The following is a 7,153-nucleotide window of genomic DNA, read 5'->3' on the forward strand; positions in this document are numbered from 1 at the left end:
AGGGATAGGGCAGCAGTGCCCCTGTGGCACCCTGGCTGAGGCTATTCTTTCAAGAGCAGTGTCTGGAAGCACATGAAGCAATTAGGCTCCTGTCCAAAGGGTCAAAGGAGGGAGTGGAACTTCCCCTGGGATTGGTTTGAGGCCCCAGATTTACCTGTATGACGGAACAACTTAAGGGCTCTGAAAGTGTAGGGTGTGATGGGGCAGACGAGGTTGTCTTGTCTTGGACGGGTGAAAGGGTCACGTGGCACACTGTCCAGGAGTTGAAGCCTAGCAGCATCCACTACTCTGGATCTTCCCCTGCTGTGTCCTAGGAACCAGGGATGGAAACCGAAACAAACAAAAACAAGCCTGTGAGCAAGCTGAGCCGCTGGTCTACACAGCCAGCTAACCCACATTCAGGAATTCCTGTGTGGGAGCCGCTTCTTTCTCTCTGCCTGGCAGGACAGGCTGCAGATGGGGCAGATACTAAGTTCACCTCAGCAGTCTGCCCAAAGGAGCCCTGGAAAGCCAGATGGTGACTCACTGCAGGGGCCAGGGCAGCACCTCTAGTTCCTCTGACATTGACACCTCACCACACTCCCCAACACGCACAAACACAGAGCAGAGCTGGGCCAAGCTGCACCCTGCACACACCCAAAGAGCCTTTTGTTTCCTCTCTTACATTGACGTCAATGGTGGCTGCATTGTTCTGGAAACAAGAGCACACAACTCATCCACCTGGCAGAGTCTTCTTCAGGCTCAGCTTTTTCTTGTCTTGCTCCATATTCTGCCTGCAAGGTAATGTCACAGTTCCTCCTAAATTTAGCATTTTTATTTCCACCAGGAAATCTTCTAGAAAGACATAGAAATAGATTCTTTTGGAAATTCAATACTGTGGGACTCTAGAACTCTTTGGAGTCTAATTTGTCTTTGGTGTCTCACTCGGTTGGATTCTACTTTCTTGTCACTGGAAACTTTAATTCACTTCACAAGTATTTGCTAACACCTGAATCTGGAGAGAAGTGCAAAAATGCACCTCCTTAGTCTTTTGTTGTTGTTGTTGTTGTTGTTAAGACAGTGTCTTGCCTTATATCCCAGGCTGGCCTGAGTTATAGATTGTTGTGAGGTGCCAAATGAGTGCTGGGAAGCTGGGTCCTCTGTAAGAGCAACAAGTGCTCTCAACTGCTAAGCAACCTCTCCAGCCATGAAGACACAGTTTTAATAGGCTCTGCTAAAACAGCTATTTGCTACCAAGCCATGTAAGAAAAGATTAAAGCATCAACCTTCCCGGCTAAAAGGACATTCAAAGAAAAACCAATGGCTTGATTGAGATGAGAGCGGCGAGGTGATGGGTATGTGATGTGTTGATGTGGTGAGGGACGGGTAGCCATGGTGGTTGACAGCCTTTTGGCTCTCAGGGTTTGCACTGTAGATCAAGCCTGTGCCTTGAAAACTGAGTAGTGGATCAAGGTTTTCTGATCCCTGGAGGTTTGAGACTCTTTCCAGGGTTTGAGGGCCACTCACTTCCCTCACAGTTTTGAAGGAGCCCACAGAGAGGCAGCCTGTCAACAAGAAAACTGTGTCCAGGGTGATACACTACCTATGAGGTACTCCCCAAGTCTGAAGTGCTCCCTATGTCTAAGATAACACCCAGTGGGACTGGAGAGATGGCTCAAGGGTTCAATTCCCAGCACCCACATGACAGCTCACAGCTGCCTGTAACTCCTGTTCCAGGGGATTTGATAAAAATAAATAAATTCAAAAACCGAGAACACCCAGTGTCCACGGCAATGTCCTCCTGTATCAGTTACTTCTCATTGCCTACAATCTTTATTTATTTTGTGTGTCTGCGTATTTTGACCACGTGTATATCTGTACTCCATGTATGCGCTTGGTGCCTTCAGAGGTTCTACAACCTCCAAAAGTGGCCCCAACAGCCAAGGACTAAGTGCTCAGACACCAGGCCAGTGGGAGACATTTCCACCTTCTAGCTATAAAAACGTCCCATGCCTGAGATGATTGATCCCTGTGTCTGGAGTGGTCTCCACGTCCAAGGTGATCTCCCATACTCAAGGTGAAGCCCTGCTATAATTTGGATCTGGAATGTCCTCAAATGCCCATATGTTAAAGAGTAGGTCACCAAGGTGGTATTGTTGGGAAGCGGTGAAACCTTGAAGGGGTGGAGCCTAGTGGGAGGTTTTAGGTCATTGGAGAAATGCCCTTAAAGGGACCGTGGAACACCTGCCTCTTACTCTTCCTTTTATCAGCCATGACGTCAACCATTTCCCACATGCTGGTGCAATGATCACTCTTCCCTTGCAATAAGGCCAACAATCAATGGTGATAATTAATTATGAACTGAAACCTTCAAAACTCTGAGCCCAAATGAACTTTTTATAAACGGACTATTTGTATTTGTCACAGTGATGGAGCTAGCATACATTCTGTGTCCAAAGTGACACCACATATCTAAGGTGAATGGCATATCAGAGACAACCTGCTTGTCTGAGGTCATCTTGCATGTCTGAGGTCATCATATCTGAAGTGACCCTCCATATCTGAGGTGATCTTCTATATCTGAGGTGATCATATCTGAGGCAGCCCTCCATATCTGAGGTGATCTTCTATATCTGAGGTGATCATATCTGAGGCAACCCTCCATATCTGAAGTGATCCTCCATGTCTGAGGTGATCATATTTGAGGTGACCCTCCATATCTGAGGTGACCCTCCATATCTGAGGTGACCCTCCATATCTGAGGTGACCCTCCATATTTGAGGTGACCCTCCATATCTGAGGTGATCTTCCATATCTGAGGTGACCCTCCATATCTGAGGTGACCCTCCATGTCCGAAGGGATCCTCCATGTTTGAGGTCATCTCATTGCCTGGTCCTAGCCTCATGTTTGATATGATGAGGATCTTCATCCTTCACAAAGAGAAAGGCTCTCTTATTAGTCAAGGGCTGCTCTCTCTGTTCTTCTGAGCATTAGGTTTCTCCCAGCAGGCCCTGCAGCAGGCCCTCTCACTCTATCTTCCTCTGCTCATGTGTCCCCAGCAGCCTCATCTCCTTCCAACTCTGTCAGTGGCACTGAGTGACAGCCTCTCTGCTTCCCTCCCCTGCCCCTAATGCTGTCCTGGAGTAGCATCAGGAAATGAGGCCCAAGAAGAAAGCAGGAGGCTGAGGCTGGAGAGAGGTGTGGCCGTTAGGGCCCCACCTTGACTTCACAAGCTGTGACTGCCCCGTGTTCACAGGAGTCATACCTGGCACTAATGCCTTCTCTTATTTAGTCCCCAAGCTGCGTAAGGTGTATGCCCATCCCCATTGCTCCTCTGCACAAGGCATTCCCAGCTCCCAATGTGATAGGCATCATACCTTTGATAACCCTGTCTACAGTAGGAGCTCATGGTCACCCTCACCGCTCCACCCTACAGAGCCTGGGAGAGGGAAGGGCATAAGTTATGAATGATCAAAGTCCAGGCTCCAACGGTCTCTCAGCCTCTGGAATATTCTCCCCAGCAGGAAGCTCCATTGTGGTGTGGCTGGCAAAGCGTTCCCTGAATTCTTCGGATTTCCTTCTAAACCTATAAAGGCTGGAGTAAAGGTTCTCATGGATTACCCCATACTAGTCACCCCTCTAGCCATGTCTGTTCTTTGCCTACCCTTTAGTGAGTCTGTTCTAAGCCTGCTGAGGACTGTGTGGTTTGGGGGTTTGTCGTCTCCCGCTGACTTCTTAAAGCCTAACATGGAAAAACACCACCAACTGTTCCCAGACCAAGATTGGTAGGAAATGACAAATGGACCTGACTGAGCCACCCTCCGAACTCCAGCTGAAACACTAGAGACTAGAAAAGGTTCTGTAAATACCCCCCTTAACCAAGATTTCAGTTTGGAATTGAACTGCTGACCACGACTGATCTGTTTTCAATACTGTGATGTCATATTTGAGGCAGGCTGCTTCACAAAGAAAGGAAGCTTATTTAACCCACAGACCTGGAGGCCGAAAGTCCAAGATCGGGTGGCCCTGCATTGTGTCTCTGGTGAGAGTCCGTATTGAATGGCTTCATGGCAAAGCACATCGGAGAAGGAGAGATTTCATCACCAGAAATGAAGACAGGGAGAAGGGAAATTCTTCTTCCATGGCTGTTCCTTTTAGCACCCTGACTTCAGAACTATGTGTCCCAGGCACTCAATCCCCAGCAGCCTCAATGATCCAAGGACCTCTCACTTGCCCCACCTCTTCTTAAAATGTGCACAGCCCCTCCAGTACCACCGCTGAGGACCAAGCGGATACATGTATCCATAGGAATACATGGAACTTGGAGGGACAAATCACATTGTAACACGCAAAACACACCTGTCCCTGTGTCTAGTGGGATTGTAATGGCCAGGGATCATTAAACCACGCCTTGCCAGTCAAATCTGGCCCAAGACCAGCTTTGTATAGCCTGTGAGCTAAAGGGGAAAGGGAGAGGAAAGAAAGCCCAGGCTGCTACTGCAAACCCACAAAGGAAGCTCATAAGCCAGAACTGTCTACTCTCCAGCTCTTTGCAGAAAAGGTTCGCTGCGTCCTGCGAATAACCTAGTGTTTGGTAGCACTACAGTTACTAGACTCTTGACCTCCTGGAGGTGGGGCAAGGAGGAAATTAGACATCTGCTAGATGTGGTGCTTGCTGAGTGGAGGGCAGTGACGATGACCGTGGAGAAAGGTGACTTATGACGTTGGACCTGGATACCCGGGAAAGGAAAAGGAACGGGCTTAGGACAATTTCCCATTTAAGACAAATTTTGAAAGCCTCGGGGCCTCTAAGGCAGCTTGGGAATTTTTCAGCTCCCATAGAACTGGTTAGATTATTGAAAATCAGACCTAGAACCGGATGACAAGGGTCAGAGACCCGCATCCCAGCCCTGACAGGCATTCGATGTTCATATCAGCCAGTGAGGGCATAACCCTGACCCTGTGATGTGGCTTGTTGGGTAGGTGGGCTAAGCATCTGACCCCTTCAAGTCTCCAGAGGCCTCCATCAAGCAGGAGCAATTACTTCCCCAGAGGGCACTGCGCTTGCCTGATCCCTCCCGTGGGGCAGGTGCCTGTAGGATGGTATTTGGCTTAAGCCCCTAACCTTCCCACACCTCTCAGGTTACAGGCCTCCAGCCAGGAGCAGTTCAGAGCTTGCCAGAGCCTAAGCTCCGCTCTGGCAGGAGCCTGTCCACTAGCCATGGCCCTGCAGAGCTGGCTGACCTGTGCTGGGGGCCTCCACAGGCACATACAGTATAATGGGTCTTCACTGAGCCACAGAGATGGAGGACAGGGCTCAAAGGACATTCAGCTCTCCTCTGTAATGTGGAGCGTGGTGTCTGCAGTCTCTGGGGGAGGCACCAGGAACTAGTTCTACTCCAACAGAGTGAGAGTAAATGTTTAACAGCTGGCTCTCTAAAGAAAAAAAAATGAAAGGAAAGAAAGCCAAAGGTTTACAGCATGTGCCCATTTCTTTGGTTAAAAAAAAAAAAAGTTCCACTGTGGCCAAATCTAAGTTGTCACTATGACCCCATTAGCAAAGTGGCAAAAAACCAATCAAGGCCACGTACACGGAGAGACACTCAGTCCCCAGCCCTGGCTCGGATCAGCATGGGTACCAGAGCACGTTCTTAGAAAATAGGAGTTGTCTCTGCTCAGCTGCAAGGAGGAATCACCTTTCTGGAATTCGTTAGCTAGGGAGCAATCTTCCAGGCTCTGTTAGGAGTGAAAGTGGGGCCATGGTCACCAAGTGCCCTCAATCAAGTGTTCCTCACTAGTCACCTTTCAAGGCCACGGAGACCTCAAGCTCCTTAAATGGGGACTTTGCTGGAAGGCAGCCACACAACAAAATGATAGCTGCGGATTTGTCACAGCGGCAGGGACTGGAAACCACTCCTGTTCTTGGTGGACACAAGGTGTCCTCTCAAGGCAGCGAGGGCTGATGGAACCCCTGTCCCAGGGCAGCGGTATGCCCAGGTGTTAAGGTTTCGATGGAGGTCACTGAGTGTTTCCTTTATCTGGTCCCTACACTTCTGATGCACTAGCTAAGTACTCAGAGTCACAAGCCTGCTTCAACCTGGCCATTCTGGCCTCCAATGGTTGACCTTGGGGTCAAAGGTCTGGAAGTCTTGGAATATCTTGTTCTGATTCTAGATGCTAAAGGGGGCAAGGCTTGTTGTGGAATGACTCCACCTGAAACACTTAACTTGAAGCCAAATATTGGGTGGAGAAACTCAGGTTTGTGAACTATTCTTTTAAAATGAATTCACCTTACAGCGAGATATGTATGTCACCTGTCTCTGTGTGAGTATATACAAAACAAACAAACAAACAAACAACAACAAAACCAAACCAGGTATCTTAGTTAGGGTTTCTATTGCTTCAATGAAACACCATGACCAAAAGGCAAGTTGGGGAGGAAAGGGTTTATTAGGCTTATACTTCAGCATTGCTGTTCATCACTGAAGGAAGTCAGGACAGGAACTCAGACAGGGCAGGAACCTGGAGGCAGGAGCTGATGCAGAGAACATGGAGGGTGCTGCTTACTGGCTTGCTTCCCATGGCTTGTTCAGCCTGCATTCTTATAGAACCAAGACCACCAGCCTAGGGATGGCACCACCCACCATGGGCTGGACCCTCCCCCTTTCTCACTAAATGAGAACATGACTTCACTGGATCTCAAGGAGGCATTTCCTCAACTGAGGCTCTTCCTCTGATGACTCTAGCGTGTGTCAAGTTGACACACAGAACCAGCCAGTACATCAGGCGAGACTTCCAGGGGAGGGATTGGGACACCCACCCAGCCACGAGCTCTCCAACCTGCCCTACCTACACATGCTGGGTGAAGACGGCACAGACGTTGTGGGAGTGGCCTCCCGATGACTGGCCCAGTTTAAGACCCACTCCGTGAGAGGGAGTTCATCCTGAGGGCCAGGACCCGGAGGACCCTGGATCCCAGAGGTGGGATACCCCCGAGACCTAGGACAGAACCCACCACAACTGACAAACAAAAAGTCAATGAAATGACTCCTAATGGCAATCTGCTATACTCATAGATTGGTGCCTAACCCAGTGTCATCAGAGAGGCTTTACCCAGTAACTGATGGCAACATATGCAGAAACTCACAGCCTAACGTTAGACAGAGCTTGGAG

The sequence above is a fragment of the Peromyscus maniculatus genome, chromosome 13 (genome assembly GCF_049852395.1).
Source record: "Peromyscus maniculatus bairdii isolate BWxNUB_F1_BW_parent chromosome 13, HU_Pman_BW_mat_3.1, whole genome shotgun sequence".
NCBI classification, from domain to species: domain Eukaryota; kingdom Metazoa; phylum Chordata; class Mammalia; order Rodentia; family Cricetidae; genus Peromyscus; species Peromyscus maniculatus.